Raw genomic sequence first — 20,630 nt, 5'->3', positions numbered from 1 at the left:
AGGCCGATGTTAAAGCAATTTTCAGAAGCCTCTGAGAAGAGAAAAAGAAATCTCTCCCTCCCTCCCTCCCTCCCTCACCGCCCTCACCTCCCCCTACACAAAGAAGAGGTCATGTGAGGACACAGCAAGAAGGCAGCTGTCTGAAAGCCAGCAAGGCAACCCTCACCAGGGACCAAATTGTCTGGCACATTGATCTTGGACTTCTCAGCCGCCAGAACTATGAGAAACTTAAGCCACACAGATGATGGTATTTTGTATGGCAGCCCAAGAAGACATATATTACAAATTCTGTTTCAAGAGGTAGGGTGCTGCTGTATCAAATACATAAAAATATGAAAGTGGCTTTGGAATTGGGTAATGGGCGAGGCTGGAAGAGTTTGGAGGTACATGCCAGAAAATCCTGAGATCGCCGTGAAAAGGCTGTTGGATGTCAAAGGTGATTCTGGTGAGAGCTCAGAAAGAAAAGAGGACAGCTAGAAAGAAAGCTTCCATCTCCTTAGAGACTATTAAATAAGCATGCTTTTTATCCTTCCACAAAGAAAAGAATGACCCTGAAGGTGATTCAGAAATCAGCAGAGTTGCCACCCTCATCATGGCCCAAGGGAAAGGCTACTTCCTTGCTGGTTTCAGAGGGCTGGGCCCTGGCAGAGCCACATGGGGGAAGCCTTCCTAGAGAGCTAAGAGGGTGACACCCCATGGAGCCAAAGGGACAGGGCCACCCACAGAGCCATGGGGATGACCAAACCCACCCCTCAGTGGGCCCAACATTAGGCCAAAGATGATTATTCTTGAGCCTTAAGATCTCATGGACTTTGCCTTCCTAGGTGTCGGACTTGCTTGAGAAACATCATCTCTTTCTTCTTCCTTTTGGTTTCTCCCTTTTGGGATGGGAATGTCTATCCTATGCCTGTCCCAAGGCTATATTTTGAAAGCACATAACTTGTCTACTTTTATAGGTTCACAGCGTTAGAATTTTGCCTCAGAATGATTTGACCTCAAGCCTCACCCATATCTGATTTAGATGCTATAAAGACTTGAACTTGAGACTTTCGAGTTGATGCTGGAATGAGTTAAGACTTTGGGGGCTATTGGGATGGAATGAATGTATTTTGCATATGAGGACATGAATGTTGCAGGACAGGGGCAGAATGCTACGGACTGAATTGTGCCCCCTATATTGAATCCTTAACCTCTAGTGTAACTGCATTTGTAGATGGACCCTTTCGGAGGAAATTAAGGTTAAGTGAGGTCATAAGGGTAAAGCATTAATCTGATAAGACCAGTGACTTTATAAGAGGAAGAAATCTCTCTCTCTGATCCTCTTTCTCCCTCCTCTCTTCCTCCCTCTCCCTCCACAGGCACAAACAGGTCATGCACAGGCACAGAGAAAACATCTCTCTGCCTCCAAAACTGTGAGAAATACGTTTCTGTTGTTTATGTTGTTTAAGCCACTCAGTCTACAGCCCTCTGTTATGGCCGCCCCAGCTGACTGAAACAGTGAAGAGATGGCAGGCTGGAAAAGGGAGAAGGGTGAGGAAGGATAAGGAGGAGAATCCTCACAGAAGCAGTGGGAGTGGGTTTCAGGAAAGTAAGATGGTCAAAGGCATCCACACTGTGTGAAAGGTGGGGAAGCTGAAGACTATGAAATCACTGTGCTTTCCAGCCCGGGGTCCCATGACCTGCAAAAGAAAAGCTACAAAAAGGATGAGCAGAAGAAAAATGGCACAGGATGAAAGGGGGAGTAGCCGGGAAAGAACACACGCCGCGGGGAGTGTGGAATTCCTTTCAAGAAGCAATATGCCAAAACCCCCCACATCCGCAGGGGGAAGTCAAGGCTCATTTTTCTCCAGTTAAACCTATCTGCCTTATTGTTTTAATACTTTTTTTTTGTAAAGCAGGGAGTTACTTTAGACACTGTTGGGGATTACCAGGAATTGGTTTTGTTCAGGTGATATTATTCAATTTCTGACAAATACCAGATGAAAATGACTTGCTTGTTTTCCACATAAAACTCTCCCAGAAGCTTTGGAAATGTTTCCTCTTGGCCCAGGTAATATCTGAAAACCCTTTATTTCATAGAAGCTGATGTTAAAGCAATTTTCAGAAAATCCTCAGAAAGCCCTGACAAGCATATGTCTCGTTCGGAGTTGAGTAACAGTAAAACCTGCCTGAGAATCCAGGGCTGCTCTTGACTTAGCATTTCCCCCTGCACTTGGCATCATTCACTCCCAAGCTGTTTTTTTCTATTTCTTTTTCCTCTGCTTCAGCCCAGGTTCCAACAGGGAGAGGCCCCACTTGACCATGGAGTCAACACAGTTTGGGCCCACGTTTCATCTCTAGCACCTGGCACACATCTTAAAGGGAGGTCGACAACCACCTATTAGTACCTGGTCACCTAAAAATCAGGTTGGAGGTGAATTCATTACACACATAATTGAGAACTCTTTCTCAGGACTCTCTGCCTGTTAGTTGTGGAGGGGAGAAGCCCTGTCACAGCTGCTTCTACAGAAGTCTAAAGAAACAGCCACTATTATTCCAGATCAGTCACGTTACATCGAAGCTCCCCCAAAGAGGGAAGGATGCACTTTCTTCCCAAACAGAAGGATTTCAAAATAATGTGAGTTTGAGACAGAAGCCTTTAATATACCTGCCTGAGGGAAGTTCAGACACTGCTACCCATCGTATTGTGCCCAGGTGCCATAAAATTATCTCCTCCTGTCCAGTCCCTGTTCCACTGCTCCACAGTCTTCCTAGGAATTCATCAGAAGCAATACTAAAGAGCTAAGGGTAAATGCACTGCCATACAGCACCTCCTCTGATTGTCTGGACTTAACAAGGGTTTCCTTTTCCTTCCTCAAGAGTAACTGATGCACTGATTTTGGACAGACTCAGAGACCTTTCAAACCAGAAGGCTTTTAAATCCCAATACAATGTCATTATCTTCTCTGCTTAGATGGGGCTGGTGCCACTTCCTAGCCCACACTGACAAACCTTTACGGAGGTGATGAGAACATGATGATGAACCGGGGTGATGCGCACACACAACTGTCAGTTATCAGAATCAAGCCAGGGTGACAGAGAATCCAGAGGCACCTTGATTGACAGGCCCCTCAGAGGAGAACCACAGCCAGTTCGAGTTTCACCCAAGGTCAGACCTTACCCTCCCCAGATATCATTTGCAGGTTGAAAGGAAATGTCAGTGCTTTAATCCTGAGGAAGACTTGGACAGACCAGACGCCTGGTGGGTGGAGGAGCATTTTTTTAAAATATATTTTTATTGATTTCAGAGACAAAGGGAGAGGGGGAGAGAGAGAGAGAAATATCAATGATGAGAGAGAATTGTTGATCAGCTGCCTCCTGTACGTTCCACCGAGGGTTGAGACTGCAAACCCGGACATGTGCCCTTACTGGGAATCGAACCATGACCTCCTGGTTCAGAGGTCAACACTCAACCACTGAGCATGCTGGCCGGTCATGAAGAAGCATTTTTTGAGAGGCAAGTTTTCACTAAGTAGTGCAGAGGAATTTAGTGTGTTCAAATTTGAAAAATGTGTAGACCACTTTTTTTTATTAGTGAGGATCTATTTAATGTTTGGAACAGACCACTTTTTTTTAAGAAAAAAATACTGCCTCCCAATTTTGACTTAAATTTTTTATTGTAATACCTAAATATATGCAAACATAAAACTAAGTTCTTACAGTTTCAACGCCTTTCTAAAACCACCAAGTACTAGCTAAATACAAATGAAATTTAAAAGCCAATCCAATTCAAATTGACTTAATATTCAGGTGATGATGTTTTATGAAAAGTAACCCTCGAGTCTCATTATGACTATGATACTGAAAACTGCAACACAGGTGTTGGACTTCAGAATGTTCCTGCCATTCACCTTGTACTAGGACCCTCCTCCCACATTTCTGCATTCACAGAAAAGTTAAACATCACTGGACCAGTGCTCCACACCATCATGTGGCCTTCACTTAAGGCTAAGTACCATTAGGTCCTCCAGTTCATTCCCACAAGTCCACAGCAACTGAAGTTATACTGGCACCAACTTGATTGTCAATAAAAAACACACATTCGGGCACCAAAATCACGTGACAGTATTATTCATTATAAGGTGGTCATCTGGATGATCCAGAATATACTAACATTATTTTAGATTATCACTGAAATAAAAACCCCACAAAACTTAAGCATTATCATGTAGAAGTCCCGTGCCGCTCCCCATGAATGCCCCCACAGATCCCACTGGGACAAGGAGTGGTGGGCTATGGAGGCAAAGAGACCATTAGTAAGTCCTAGTTCCAACAGTTATTACCTGAAGACCCTAAGCCAGTTACTCAACTTCCCTGAGCCTCCATCTCCTCATCTAAATAAAATAGGGATAAAAATAGAACCTACCTCACAGAGTTGTTGAGAAGACTATGTGTGATGCAGTGTGGAAAGTTCTTAGCCCTGATATTTAATTGGTGCAAAAGAAACAGCCACTATTATTCTGGATCAGTTGCTTTACATCCAAGCTCCCCAAAAGAGGGAAGGATGCACTTGCTTACCAAACAGAAGCGTCTATATATATAAAAGGCTAATATGCTAAGTGTCCATCTGGGTAATGACGTCAAGTAGCAATACCTGGCTTCCTCTCCCTCGCAACTAGCCTCCTTGGAGTTTCTTCAGCCTAGGACATTGGTCGGCAAATTCATTAGTCAACAGAGCCAAATATCAACAGTACAACGATTGAAATTTCTTTTGAGAGCCAAATTTTTTAAACTTAAACTATATAGGTAGGTACATTGTTATTAACTTAATTAGGGTACTCCTAAGGCTTAGGAAGAGCCACACTCAAGGGGCCAAAGAGCTGCATGTGGCTCGCGAGCTGCAGTTTGCTGACCACGGGCATAGGAACATGACTTGCTTAATTGCCAGGTGGAAACATTTTACACTTTAACCAAATGTCTGTGAAGCGTTTTCCCATGCCTCATCTCAATTGATCCTCACAGAAGTCCTGGAGTAGGTAGATAGGAGACTTGGTGGAATCCTATTTTCTTTTCATTAGCTGGAAAATGGAGATTTAGAAAGCTTAGAAACTTGACCTGACTGAAAAGAAGTAAGAAATGGTGGAACTTGAAAATGAGTTCAGGTTTTCTCACTGTGCAGAATATAGTCAAACACTGCTGTAGTTAAATATTTTACCCTTTGTTCTCACTGCATGATCTACAATAATAATCTGCTTTGTGTTGATATTTACTGCTGTGTTGCTGACAATTACCTGAAAGAGAAGTTGGGGTGCTTCACTGGGCTGGAAAAAGTTTAGCTAAATCAGAAAGCAGGTCTAACTAAGCAAATTTATTCTATATCTATAAAAGGCTAATTTGACTCATGCATGCATGATACATATAAAGCTCTTGCTGGGGCCAATCGCACGCATGTGTTTTGATCTGTCATTGTCGATTGTGAATTTGGTTGACACCTCTATTATAGAGAAAGGGCGAATAGCAATATTAAAATATTTCTTCTAATTAATTTCCTTTCAATGTGCACAAATTCATGCACTGGGCCACTAGTTTCAAAATAATTTGAGTTTGAGACAGAAGCCTTTAATACACCTGCCTGAAGAAAGTTCAGACACTGCTACCTATCATATTTGTGCCCTGGAATATAAAATAAAGATGTGGCACTAGATCATATTCTGAGAGGACTTTGGACATGTAAGTGGAACTAGACAAACTTATCTTGTGGAATTATTTTTCTAGTTAGCAACTGTATGAGAACAAAGGCTTTAAGACATTTGAAAGTGTTGAAATCTTCAACCTTGTGCTTCTCAATTATTTAGAATGAATATAATAATCAGTTCATTTGACCACCGACAGAGTGCACTCCACCTGCAAGCCATTGTGATGTATAGCAGGGGGTCACAGGATGAATGAGTGGTCTTCACCCACAGGGCATTTACCATGCAGAGCAGGTGTAGGTAAACAAGAAGCTGAAGTCTACTGGACTCCAATTCCACTAAAGACAGGGACTCTGTTTGTTGATTTTTTTTGTACCCCAGTGGCTAGCAGAACACCTGGTGCATAGTGGGGATGAATGAATGAATGAATGAATGAATGAATATATGAGTGAATGAGATATAAAGGTTAGACTATGTATGTGCTATACATATAGGTTGAAAAAAAGACCAATGGCTTTTTTGAGGGCTCAAGGATTGAGAAAATCCTGAAAAGATAGAACCTGAAGGAAACTTGAATTTCAAGAAGCAGAGATAGGAGAATGTCCAATTATGATTTTACATAATTGCAATGTGCTTTAAATTAGTTATCATTAAAAAACATTTATCATTCTGATTATTATTATGTCTAGCACTTCTATAACATTCTATATCTGTAAATTGTAGGCAACTGCTCCTTAGTTTGTTGTTTATTATAAAGCTTTTGATTTATTTATAAGCAACTTGGTGGTTAATTATTTATTAGAATAGGAAGCTGAAGAAATAATATCTGGTCTCTCATAGCCATGTTCCAATTATTGCTATTGGTCTCCCGGGGTTCTCTAAAAAGTAGCCATAAAAAAGTTAATTTGCAATTAGGGAAATAAAGGTGTATATTTGGCAGCATTTACACTGACATGATCAACAACAGACATCACTGACAGAAACTCTACAGTGTAAGAAGAATGACTTCATCGTGACATTAGCATATGGTCTTAAAAATAAACCGTTAGCAATCCTAGGATGATAAAAGTGGTACAGGAATGGTTTGTTTAAGCAATGATTAGGATACTATAAAGGATGCATACAAATATCTCGTTCATAGAAACTCCAAAGCAAGAAAAGACATAATTTTATTGATACTTTGGAAAATCATTAAAATAACTGGCCTGATCAAAAAAAAAAAAAAAGGTTATAACTGAATAAAAAGAAAACTATTATCTCCCTCATGATCTTTTACAAACTAGATAATCATCTCTACTAGATGTTTTTATTTTATTTTTTTATTGTCTACTAGATGTTTTTAAATCTAAATGACCTTAATAGTCATTTCAAAATATTTTTAAATAATATTTTAAAATTTTAAAAATTATCTTTTAGGTTGGTGTTTATATTCTACCACCTGAACATCACTCCTTTTTTTGAAGTAGAAAAATATCGAGATCTTTCCATTTTTTTCTTTCTTTTGGAAGGAAGAAGTATTACTTTAGCTTTTCAAAGCCTTATGATCACTGAAATGAGGGTGTCTGAGAAGATGAATAGGAACAGATTCTAAAAGGAAAGTCTCCATTCACACTCCGAGGCTTATGCCAAAATCTGAAATCACACAAAATAATTCAGAGAGCAAATGGTTGATGAGGTGGGGGTGAGGGAGCAGAAAGGGTGCTGTGGTAATCAGTTGGGAAATCCACCAAGTCCAACTGCCAGGTATACTGGAAACAGCCCCACATACCAGTTAGGTAAAGGTCTCTGACCTTCATTAGTCTCTGAAGTTTCTTTCCTATAAGATACTCATGAAATTTATAGTGTCATCAAAATACCTAGGATTAGTTTTCACTCATATCCATTACGGTACCTCTAATTTTGTTCATATAAAATAACCTTCTCATAGTATCACATGGTGGCTTGAATTGTAAGACAATAGCCAGGTACAGTTATGAAGACATGGAAATGGCTGAGCTAAGAGGAAGAGATTCAGCCCAGTCTGCTTGGCTCAGTGGTTTAGCGTTCATCTATGAACCATTCGATTCCTGGTCAGGGCACATGCCCTGGTTTCTGGCTCAATCCCCAGTGTAGGGCATGCAGGAGGCAGTAGTTCAATGATTCTCTCTCATCACTGATGTTTCTATCTCTCTCTCTCCCTCTCCCTTCCTCTCTGAAATCAATTTTAAAAAAATTTTTTAAAGAAAAAAGAGGAAGAGGTTCAATTAAAGGTGAGAAGGTTGAAAGCATGGTATTAAGTTTGATCTTTCTCACCCAAGACAAAAGCTTTTGTTATATATATATATAGTTATGCTTAAATGTGACATTTTAAAAGCAATTTTAAAGAATAAAAGTAGAAGCCTCATGAGGAGGTACTATCTTTGGAGATTTCCATAGTTGGAGACCATGAAGGCCATTCCATGAATAACACAAGGTCATTTGCTACAGCACTTGCTCTGTGGCCTCCAGGAACTGTCTAGGTCAGTAGTTCTCAACCTTCTGGCCCTTTAAATACAGTTCCTCATGTTGTGACCCAACCATAAAATTATTTTCGTTGCTACTTCATAACTGTAATGTTGCTACTGTAATGAATCATAATATAAATATCTGATATGCAGGATGGTCTTAGGCGACCCCTGTGAAAGGGTCCTTCGACTGCCAAAGGGGTCGCGACCCACAGGTTGAGAACCGCTGGTCTAGGTGAATAAAAAGAAGTATGAAGGAGCAGAGTGCCACCTGTTCATCTGGGTTTTGTCACAGGGCCACTGTGGCCTGTCCTATGTCCCATTAATGATTTCACTAGCACACAACAGAGCCTATCTAAAGCCATCCCAAATTTCATAATGTTTCAGTTTCCAGGTAATGGTCTGAGCAGTTTTCACACAGCCTCAAGGAAGTGGTTGCATACTTGAATACAAAATTAATTTGGATTTTGGGGAACCGAGGGGAGAAGTTCAAGTTTCCATTTATCTCACTTCCCCCTGGAGACAACCTTTCCAAATAGATCTGCACAGGTATGGGGGCTGTGGAAACCTTCTCGACCTTCCAGAATGATACCACACCTCCCAGTGTGGCTGAAAACCAGAGTGAGAAAGGAGATCCCTTCTCCCCATCCGTGATATCTCAGGAGGCCAAAACCAAACCAACTTCCAGGTGTGAGCCAAGAATCCCCATGGAGTAGCCATGAGCTGGGGTCCTTAGACCCAAGGTTAGAAGCTACGCTTTGGAAATCTACTCTGCTTATATTTCAAATCAGAGCTTTCACCTAAATGTCACCTTGTCAAATTTTGAAGTTTAATGCAAACAACAGCTGTGTGTGGAACAGAAATCACCAAGAGACAGAACACTCAGAAAATTAAGAATGCCAAATAAACACATTTATGATGCCAGTTGCTGAATATGTTCCCTGACCAAAACTTAACCTTTCATAAAAGGTTGCTTGTACATCATAAAAGATCAAAGGCATATCATTAATGACCACAGCAGGAAAAAAGGTAACATATTCATGAATTAGTACTTTGCTTTCACTTTTCCAGGTTGAGACTTTGCTCTTGAGCAAATACAATTTTGTTTGAACTACCATTAGTTGATCTGAATTTAATATACTCTATATAGAAAGTCATGATGATACCTGTCATGATGATCAAATAAATAATTTCTTCTGGACTAATTATTAAGCCTCAAAAGAGAAGTATAAGATCAAATAGACTGAGCTACGCTGGCCACACTACATTACTAGGCTTTTATCTTTAACAGCTACAGAAGTAGAAATAAAAAACAAATTATATTAATTTAGCCTGTCTTTCAGATAATTTTGTGGGGGGAAATAATTCAAATTGGCTGTTTGTTTACTTCAATAAGTTAGTCAATATAACCAACTTAGTTGATAGTAGCCTAATAATGAATGCAGAGATTCTTTTGGAAAGACTAATTTGATTAGTTGTCAAATTAAAATTCTAGAATAATGACCATTCACATGATTTTTAAAGAGATTCCAATTGATTATGTTAGTTATTTATTCAAAATGGTTTCCTCTGCATTGCATCTCACTGTGTGGAAGGTGAAAAAGACATAATGAAATAGTTATCTAATTCTTGCCAAAGAGGCCCTGCCATCAGTGGGAGGGGAACCAGTCAAAGCCAATTAAAAGCAACAATAGAACTAATACAAATAAGTACACGTATTTGCTGTTAATATTTTTCGGGATTTGAATGGCAAACTGAACCAGTTCTCATGTAAGCAGAGGTTGCTTTATGTTGCCTCATTTAAGTCAGTTTTAGTAGTTCAACAGGCTGCAATGACAGCTGTCACCCCACACAGCCCGTGGCATCCATACGCCAGATAATAACAGAACTACTAGAAGAAAAGCTAATCCACTGAAGACAACTCTCCTACAAACACTCATTCACACATGTTACATCTACCCCATCCATCTTCAACTCCCACAGTGAAACCTCAGCCTCCTTGAAGCAACAGCTAAGCAGGAACATTTCCACAGGGGGGTCATTTCTGGAAAGCACTAACAGCAGCCACCCCTTATCTTCACCAAAAAGAGTGCTTACTAGCAGGGTGGAGGTGAAACCCGTATTCTCATGCATTGCTAGTGGGAATGTTAATTACTGCAATCTCCTGGAAAGACAATTAAAAATGTCAAGATATGTAGAAAGCCTGTTTGAGCCAATAATTCCACTTCTAACAATCTATCCTAAGAAAATGGCCTAAAATTTAGAAAAGAATTATGATCAAAGATGTTCATCAAAGTATTATTTATGGTATTTTGGAGACTTGGGAACCATCTAGATGTCCAACAATAGGGGAGGAGATAAATGAATTTGGTAAAATCCCACATGGGAATGCCATGCGGGTGGCTACTGAAAACAATATTCACAAAGATTGTTAACTTACATGAAAGTTATTTAAAATGTTTGGTGAAGTGCACTGGATGCAAAATTCTAAACACAGAATGATCCCAATTCTACAAAAATATGCATATAAAAAGACTGAAAGGAAATACAACAAAATATTAATAGTAATTATCATTTGCTTGTAGTAATACGTGTCATTTTAATTTTCTCTTTTTATACTATTCTGTGTTTTCCAAAGATTTTATAGAAAGTACACACACCCAAGAAGCCATTCAAAATATCAGGGCAGAGGGTCACTCGTCTTCAGCAGACACTAGCCTCCTTGAGCAGACTCCACACTCTACATGTTGCTCATACTTGATGTTCATCCAAGGGATGACTTCTTGCATTCTACATCATGCCTATGCCTTCCTCGACCTTGGCTTTGACTTTCAGCCTTCTCTGTTTATAGTGAGGTAACCACTCTGGTAGTTACCTCTTTCCTGTAAACCATGCCTTCCTCCCCCTTTCACCAGCAAGACCCAGGTCCATTGCCTGGTCAGTCTCCTCCTGGCCCAGCCTAGTGGAGTCCTGGTACTGACAGGTAAGTTACCCTTGAAATCAACAGGTATCATTAGACAAGCTACCAAAGAATAAGGCAAGGAAATACTGTTTGTTAATGCATTCTACAAAAGTCTTTTAAATACAGTGGACCTCCCTCCCCTCGCAAACCTGGTGCTATGCCAGGCCCAACTAGAACTGACCGCTTGGGAGGTCCCTACTGTGTCAATCATCCTTAACATCTGTGCAGGGAGTTCCATTTTGTGAATATGAGCGCACATTCGCAGACTCTAACATTTCAGCCCGGTGACTCTGTAAGGTGGAGAGATCAAGTATTCTTTTCCTAATTGTACCGATAAGAAATTTTCAACTCAGAGATCTGATCCTCAGGGCATGCTCATCTGTGAATAGTGACAATAATACCCCCATGTTGTCGGGATTAAATGAGATAACGTATACAGTGTGCTGAGCACAGCGTCTTGAACAGGGGCAGCATTCAACAAATGCCAGCTCCTGTGGCTGTCACATCACTGGGAAGCTCAAGGTTACATAGCTGGGAAGTGACATGCCAGGAAGGGAATCCAGGCCTTTCCATGCCAAGTCCACGCTTTTTATACTTTATTCCCAACCTTGTAAGAGCAGTATTAAGGCATAGCCCATGCCCTCAAAGAACTTAGAATATTTTGTAGTAGGCATATCTCACTCGCTTGAAACAATAAAGCCGTTATTCCCACAAAGAACTAAAGCCACAGTAATAAAAACTAGGATATAGCTCCCAAATTCCTACTACACAATTCTTTTGTTCAACAGCCACCATTACAATGCTTTCTTCTGCATACATTCCAAAGCTTAGGAACCCTGAGTCTCATCTCTGTTTTTTGACGTGAGCTGAGTGTGAGGAAATCAGATTAAGAAAATAAATCCCTTTCCACCCTGACTACAAACAGTATTTTTCTGTGGGCATTCTGAAATGCAGGAGGTTTGAGCTATTTTTGGCTTGTCTGTTTCCCTGGGGGTGAAGGGTGAGGACCCCCATTTACTAGGCACCTTCAATGAGGCAGACGTGTGCTGTGCCTGTTTTCTGTTATCTGTTTCACTCCTTACGACCTTACAACACATATATTTATCATTCCAATTATCCAGAGATGAGTAAACTAAGTCTCATAGAATTTAAGTGACACGTCTAAAACGAAGAAACTGACTCCCAACTATGGGTCCTCCACATTAGTACCCATCCTGGTTTCCACACTCTGAACTGCAGGCTCCCCCAACATCAGCACCCTCAGCAACACATGCACCAAGGGCTAGTTGACATCAGCTGCTAAGGACAGGCCACATTTGAGTCAATCCTCTTGGAAGTATTCCTATTCTAAAAAAGACAAGGCAGGTGTGATTTTAACCCAATTCAATGGTAAAATTCAAAATAAGATGTGAGAATTTAAGAATACAGAGACAGGCCCTAACCGGTTTGGCTCAGTGGATAGAGCATCGGCCTGCGGACTCAAGGGTCCCAGGTTCGATTCCGCTCAAGGGCATGTACCTTGGTTGCGGGCACATACCCAGTAGGGAGTGTGCAGGAGGCAGCTGATAGATGTTTCTCTCTCATCGATGTTTCTAACTCTCTATCCCTCTCTGTAAGAAATCAATAAAATATATTACAAAAAAAAGAATACAGAGACAGCAAGAAATCATCTGGTCGGCCTCTTTTCCAAGTAACATACAGATTTAAAATAAAGAAAGCCTGGGAGGGGCTGTGACTTTGCAGAGGTCACACAACAAATTAGGTGTGAGCCCAGATGAAAGCCAGGACTCCTGACTCAGTCTGTTCTCTTTTATAGCATCAGCCACAAATATTCAAACACAGGGTAAAAAAAAATAAAATAAAAAATAAATAAAACTCCAGGCTAAACAGGAATCATTTCAGTGTTGTTAGTTCTGACTGGTGATTCAGAGTGCTGGTCAGACTGCCTGAGCTTGAACCCCGGTGCACCTCTTCCTAAATGTGCAACCTAGATATGGTACTCTCGCTTTCCCTTGGGTTTCTTATCAAGTATACTAGAGGCCCAGTGCACAGATTCGTGCACCAGTGGGGTCCCTCAGTCTGGCCTGCACCCTCTCACAATCCAGGACCCCTTGGGGGATGTCAGAGGGCAGTCTGCCTCATAAAGTCATCGTGAGAATCTTATGTGTTAATCTAGGTAGAGCTCTAACTCCTTTGTGCTCACCTAGAGTATACACTGAATAAATGTTAGCTATCCTATATAATAAAAGGCTAACATACAAATCGACCAAACAGCGGAACAACTGGTAGCTATGACACACACTGACCACCAGGGGGAAGATGCTCAATGCAGAAACTGCCCCCTGGTGGTCAGTGCGCACCCCCTGTAGGAAGCCGGGCTCAAGGCTGGCGAGCACAGTGGTGGTGGCAGGAGTCTCTCCCACCTCCACAGCAGCACGAAGGACCCCTCTGGGGATGTCCGACTGTCAGCTTAGATAAACTGGCAGTCGGACATCCCCCAAGGGGTCCTGGATTGCAAGAGGGAGCCAGCCAGGATGAGGGACCCCACCCCTCCAGTGCATGAATGTTGTGCACCAGGCCTCTAGTTACTATCATAATTTAAATTATTTTTACTTTGACTAAAATAATTAGTTCAGATAATGACAGTTAAACCTTTCACTTTTGGGGAAGAAGGTGGAAAAAACTTCTTGCTATCAAATTTTCTTCCTCTTCTCCAAAGGCAGCCCTAGACAGTCTCAGAAATGAAGGTAAGATGAATAGAAGGTTAGCACCAGGAGTGAAGAAATTAAAAAGAAAAGTGCCTTTGAAAAATGAAAGTGCCTACTAAGCATTTTCATTTGATCTTCAAAGTCAAAATTCTCCATTTTTCTCAAACTTACTCTTTCTTGTATACTTTCTTTCCCACACCCAGTCTTATAGAGAGTCAGTTAACATATAGCATTGTATTAGTTTTAGGTATACAACATAATGGTTTTGCCATAGCCTATATAATAAATGCATAGTATGCAAATTGTCCCTTCAACTGGGAGGTCATCCAGGAGTTTGACCAGGGGGCGGGGCTGGCCAGGGGAAGGGAGGGAGGTCCCAGCTGGTGGAGACAGCCACTAGGGACCTTACCAGTGCACAAATTTTGTGCACTGGGCCTCTAGTGTGTGTGTGTGTGTGTGTGTGTGTGTGTGTGTGTGTGTATAGCCACAGTAAATATCCATCACCTCACATAGTTACAAATGTTTTTCTCATGATGAGAACTTTTAAGATCTCTCTTAGCAACTTTCAGTGACAAAATACAGTACTGTTAACTATAGTTACCATATTAAACATTAAACCCCCAAAACTTATCTTACAACTGAAAGTTTGTACCTTTTGACCATCTTCACCTATTTTGCCCACCCTTTACCCCCCGCCTTTGACAACCACCAATCTGGTCTCTGTACCTGTGAGTTCAGGTTTTTTTTTAGTTTACAGATATATTTGTCTTTCTCTGACCTATTTCACTTAGCATAATGCCCTCAGGGTCCATCCATGTTATCACAAATGGCAGGATTTCCTTCTTTTTTTATATATGCCACATCTTCATTATCCATTCATCCATGGATGGCCACTTAGGTTGTTTCCAAATCTTGGCTATTGTAAAAAATGCTGCGATGAACATAAAGGCATACCTTTTAGACACAGTGATTTTCTTTCCTTCAGATAAATACCCAGATGCGGGGTTGCAGGATCATATGGTAGTTCTACATTTTAAATTGTTGAGGAATCTCCATACTGTTTTCCTTGGTGGCTGCATACCCACCAACAGTGCACAGGATTCCTGTTTCTCCACAACCTCTCCAACATGTAATCTTGTTTTTGTTTTGTTTTCTTTTGTTTTGATAATAGCCATTCTAACAGGTGTGAGTTGCTATCTCATTATGGTTTTTATTTTCATTTACTTGATAATTAGTGATGTTGAGTACCTTTTCATGTATCTGTTGGCCATCTGTATGTCTTCTTTGGAAGAATATCTATTCAATTCCTCTGCCCATTTTTTAAATCAGATTGTTTGGTTTTTGCTACTGAGTTGTATGAATTCTTTACATATTTTGGATATTAACCTTTTATCAAATATATGATTTGCATACATTTCCTCCCACTTCCTGGGTTGCCTTTTTGTTTTATTGATGGTTCCCTTTGCTGTGCAAAAGCTTTTTAATTTGTTGTATCATCTTACTTGTTTATTTTGCTTTTTCTTCCTTTGCTTTGCTGATAAAAAAAAAAAATCACTGCCAAGACCAATTGTCAAGGAGCTTACCTACTATATTTTCTTTTAGCAGTTTTATGATTTCAGGTCTTATGTTTAAGCCTTCAATCCACTTTGAGTTGATTGCTGTGTTTGTTGTAAAACAGTGGCTCAGCTCCCCCCCAACCCCCGCATATGGCTGTCCAGTTTTCCCAGCATAATTTATTGAAGAAACCAGCCTTTCTTCATTTTATATTCTTGGTTTCTGTGTCATAAGTCAATTGACCATAGATGCATGGGTTTATTTCTGGGCTCTCTCTTCTGTCACATCAATCTATGTATATGTTTTTATGCCAATACCATATTGTTTCGATTACTATAGCTTCATAATGTAGCTTGAAATCAGGAAGTGTAATGCTTCCAGCTTTGTTGTTCCTTCTCAAGATTGTTTTTGCTATTCAAGGTCTTTTGGGATTCCATACAAATTTTAGGATTGTTTGTTCTATTTCTGTGAAAAATGCCATTGGAATTTAGATAGGAATTGCATTGAATCTGTAGATTGCTTTGGGTGGTATGAACATTTTAACAATATTAATTATTCCAAACCATTAGCATGGAATATTCCATTTATTTATGGATTCTTCAATTTCTTTTATCAAAGTCTTTCAGTTTTCAGGGTACTGAAACTTCTTGGTTAAATGTATTCCTAGGTATTTCATTCTTTTTGATGCAATTTTAAATGAGATTGTTTTCTTAATTCTGCTTTCTGATAGCTCATTATTAGTGTATAGAAATGCAACTAAGTTTTGTATACTGGTTTGTATCCTGCAACTTTACTGAATTCTCTCTGTGAGTGTGTGTGTGTGTGTGTGTGTGTGTGTGGTCTTTAGGGTTTTCCATATATAACATTTATAACATTGAGTTATCTGCAAATAGAGACAGTTTTACTTCTTCCTTTCTGACTTGGATGCCTTTTAAATATCTTTTTCTTGCCTAAATGTTCTAACCAGTACTTCCAGTCCTATGTTGCATTAAGTAGTAAGAGTGAGTATATTTGTCTTGTTCCTGATCTTAGAGGGAAAGCTTTCAGTTGAAATTCCTCATCTTTCTCAAACTTACTTGTTCTATTTACTTTCTAACTCAGTTAAAAGCCTGACAGTATCTAGACATCTTATCCTTCCACACCACCATCCACTTGATGACCTAGTGCCATTGAGTGTCCCGATGAAATGGCTCTCTGTAGATCTCTCTTCTTTTTCCCTATTCTCCTGGTTCAGGCACAATTCATTTCCTTTGGGGGAGGTGGTCTGGACCACTCTAGTGGTCTGAACCACTCTAGTGGTCTGAAATCTGAGCTCATTCCTCTTTGTAATCCCACCTACTTACCACCTCCAAAGTTACTTTTGCAAGACACAAGTCAGATCAAATCATTTCTCCCATAAAAATGTGTGGTTTCTCCTGAATAGGCTATATTCACGACCCAAGTGAACTAAAATCCCTCCTCCCCTGCCACACTCCCCTGCCACGTCCCCGTTTCAGAACACCTACACAGTTTTTGAACATGACCTTTCCTTCAATGTGGACAGCCAACTCCCTTCCATTGAGAACTCCTAGTGCCTACCGGAATCCAGTTCACCTGTGAACTCTGAAGGCTCTTCCAGATTCTCTCCAGCCTTCTTTCCCTGGGCTCCCACTGAACCTGTTCCTGTTTCCATTAAACACTCACCATGTTGATCATCATCAGTTATTTTCTTATCCTTTTTTTGTGAGATGATTTTCTGAAAGGCATGGGCCTCTTTCATTCTGTCTCTGGCACAGGGCCTACATAGCACACAGTGGATGTTTGACAAACAGCTGTTGATTAGCTGAGTGGATGGTACAGACAGTATGGGAAATGAGACCACAGCAGCTCTCAAAGTTGGTCTCAACAAACCTAGTTTCTGCACTGTATCTGACCAGCTGCAAATGATTATTCCAGTGGTTTTTAAAAGAGTGTGATATCCACTTTCTAACGACAAAGCTCTCAGGTTTCCACTTAGGCCTACTAAATGTTCATCCCTGGAGACAGCCACGCCCTCCAGGATTCGTTTGAGTTCTGCAGGCTCTGTACACACAGGCATTTTGAAAGCTCTTGGGATTCTGTAGCTTTGGTTGAGAACACTTTTTCCCCTCACAAAATTCAATGAGCTGGGCTTGGGCACTAGGTGGCCAATTAATGCAGATCTGATTTGCAGTGGATTTGAAAGCAAAGTGCAACTCGAATTTCAGCCTCATTCAGCTCAATGACGAATCATACTTAATAGCTATAAGGCTAAAGAAAATCTATGTGTAGACTGAAAAGCAGCCAAATGTCCACTCCCCTGCCTTGTTCCACAGTCAGTGCTGACGGGCTTCATGATCCTTCCCAGCTTCTAGGATGTTCCAACTCCCTTGTGTCCCCAGAATGGAGGGGGCCAGTTGGCAAGGGTTGCCCTGTGCCTGCGATGCATTTGTCCTGTGTTTTGAAGTTGATGTAATACGTGTGAAAGTTGAGTTACATTATTGTTAATGTCCTATTTTCCCTAAAGTTGCCCTCTGTGTGACAGGTGAAGTGGGATTCTGGCTGAAGGGAGGGGGAAGGAAGGGCGGGCTGGAGTGCTCTGGCATCCTTTCTTCTCCACTTGCGGGGCTGTATGTTAAAGGGAGCCCAGAAACTTTTGTTTTTTTCACTAAAACAATCCTTTAAAAAGCTTTGGCTTTTGAAGTATCCATAGCACACGTCCATCCCACTGTAGGACACAGAAGAGATTTAAAGCATGCGCTCTGCTCTATCGTTTATTTGGGGATAAGAAAAAGACTGCAGTGCCTTGGAGAATAAATCATTAACTAAAAGTCAAATCGAGACACCCTGGAAACCAGTGAGCCCCGGAGGCGGCGGAGGGATCAGGTGGCTGAGATTTGCCTGTTCCCTCCGGTGACTTCCAGAGCGAAGCATCCCACGGGCAGGGCGAACTCGGCACACTGTGCTCCCTTCTATTTCACTTTTCCAACTTGGAGTTATTTTTAGATGACCCAAGCCAGCTAATTCCAGGGAGGACAATTCCCGCTGCGCCTCGGAGCACCTTCGTCCTGCCCAGTGCTATCCTTTAAGCGCTGGGAGAGGAGCCCCCCGCGTTTCTCCTTTGCGCTCTGGGTCCGGTCCACCTCGTCTAACCACCACCCCCCACACACCTCAGTCCCGGGACCACGGGAGTCTTTCTTTACCCGCCATTTACGCACCTGCTGCTGCTCCCGAAAAGGCAAACCCTGGGGCCACTGGGAATGGGAAGAGGCTCTCCGAGACCCGCGCCCTCTAGCAAGGGGTCAGGGGAGACCTCTGTCCCCACCGCCGCCTTGGGGGCCTACAACGGGATCCGGAGACCCCCCACCCCGCCGCCCCCCTGGACCACTCCCTCACCCGCTCGCGCTCGCCCGCCCCCTGCCACGGTCCGGGGCGCGGCTGGGGCGCCCCACGCAGCCCGGGCAGGACCGGGTGCAGGGGCGAGTGGGCCGGCGCCGTTACATAACCGACCTGATGGGTGTCCGCGCCGCGCCGCGCCGCGCCGACGGAGACAGACACGGAGGCTCGGGCGGTCGGCGGGGGGCCGGCGACTGGGGGCGGCGCCGCCTGCTCACCTGCCCGCCGGTGCGAGCGCGTGGGGCGGGCGCGGTGCCCGCGGGCCTGAGTGCGGGGCCGTGCGCCGCGCGCCCCGCCTCCCCGTGTCCGGGCGGTCCGTCCGGGGTCTCTGCCTCCTGCCCGCTCCTCTCCACCACCTCCGCCGCCGGCGCCGGGACAAAGCGGCTCCGGGGAGGGGCCGAGCGGTGGTTCTCGCAGGAGCCAGCGGGGATGGGCGCGCCCCCAGCTCCGACTCATCGGGCCAACCTCCAATCAGACCCCAGGAAACCGAAAGCCCCCTTCTGGCCGCTTCTCATCTCTTCCCACCCTGACCCGGAGCCCTGCCGGGTCCCCCACCCATCCACGTCCGGGGCGCCCACTCAGCCCCTTACCTTCTCCTTTCCACTGGGCTGGGGGAGGGAGCTGCGGGGGTGAAGACCCTCTGGGGATCCAGCGCAGGAGCCTGTGCAGAGTCCCGGCCTGGGCTAGGAGGGGCTTCCCAGGGTCCCAGCCAGGGCGGTTGGAGGGGGGGCTTGCAACTGGGACTGGGGAGGGGGCTGATTCTGAGGCGCAGGGTGACTGGGCAGAAGAAACTGGCCGAAGAGCAAACTGTGCATAGAGCGTACTGGCCAGAGATTCTTACGAGCGGACTGACCGCCCCCCCTCTGCCCCCGCCTCTCCTTCACTGAGGAAACGTCGGGAAACCCCTGGAAGGTCCTGGGGTTCGCGCGGGGTGGGTGCTGGCGTCCTCTGGCTGGCGTCCCCTGCGCCCGCCCCGCCCGCGTGGCTGAAGGTGCCCTGCGCGGGCTTCACAGCTTTGCCAGGAGTCGCAGCCACCAGACCTGGGGACAGAAGGGCTTCAAGGACTCCCATTGTGTGAGAGCCCGTGACCCGAGGAATGGGAAGCTGGTGTCATACAGTAAACCGTTGCATGTGAAACAGAATCTAGGGTAGATCTGTTGCTCCACATACTTAACCCCAGCAGAAGTCTCTGCTTTACAAAATAAAGCAATTCAGACCCAGGAGGAAGCCTGGGGCTCATGGGGGGCACCATATGGGCAGGGCTGAGTCTCCTGGCAGGAAAATGTCCAAGATCATAATAGAGAACGTGAGGGAAATTGAAGAAAGAACGTGGGGGTGCAGACAAACCTGAGTAAGGAAATGAATAACAGATTTAAGTCAGTTTTGTTTTCTATCATCTTTCTAATTGCTACATAAACAAGGCCTTCTTTTCTTTCTATGCCTTTCTGTTTCCAAAAACAATATTAATGTTGGATTGAAGCAATATATAAATTTCACAATTATTCTTCACTCGCTCATACAATACATTGTTTTTCCCCAAGGTTCACAAAGAAATGCATCCTTTAAAAAAATTAAAAACAGACACATAAAAGGTAGACCATAGCTCTTCTCTCTGATTAATCTGCATTAATATAAACAAAGACAGAATTTCAGAATTGAAAATGAACTTAAACTCCTGTTCTCCCAAACTTCTGCTGAATGCATAAATACAGAAATAGCTGCTGATTTAGATGAATTACACTAGTCCCTCCTAATCCACAATTTTGCTTTCCACCATTTCAGTTACCTGTGGTCAACCATGTTCCAAAATACTAAGTGGGAGGGTCCAGAAATAAACAATTCACAAGTTTTAAAGTAT

The 20,630-nt window shown here is 42.9% G+C and overlaps 1 protein-coding gene across 3 annotated transcripts in view; it reads right to left on the bottom strand.

Moving 5' to 3' along the window:
• RCAN2 (regulator of calcineurin 2) overlaps window positions 1-19,638 on the bottom strand; it is a 244,270-nt gene extending 224,632 nt beyond the window's left edge. The window contains exon 1 of one of the 3 annotated variants that reach the window (XM_070418474.1): window positions 19,363-19,638. The gene's annotated coding sequence lies outside the window, so the exon portion shown is untranslated. Of the gene's footprint in view, window positions 1-18,886; window positions 19,140-19,362 lie in introns of those variants that run through there. The other 2 variants (XM_070418473.1, XM_070418475.1) reach the window with 2 other exon arrangements.
• Between the last annotated feature and the right edge of the window lie 992 nt (window positions 19,639-20,630).

Source organism: Myotis yumanensis, unplaced genomic scaffold (assembly GCF_028538775.1).
Source record: "Myotis yumanensis isolate MYYU_CA2020_CCGP unplaced genomic scaffold, mMyoYum1.0.hap1 SCAF_6, whole genome shotgun sequence".
Lineage (NCBI taxonomy): Eukaryota > Metazoa > Chordata > Mammalia > Chiroptera > Vespertilionidae > Myotis > Myotis yumanensis.
This window is presented reverse-complemented; position numbering and strand designations above follow the sequence as displayed.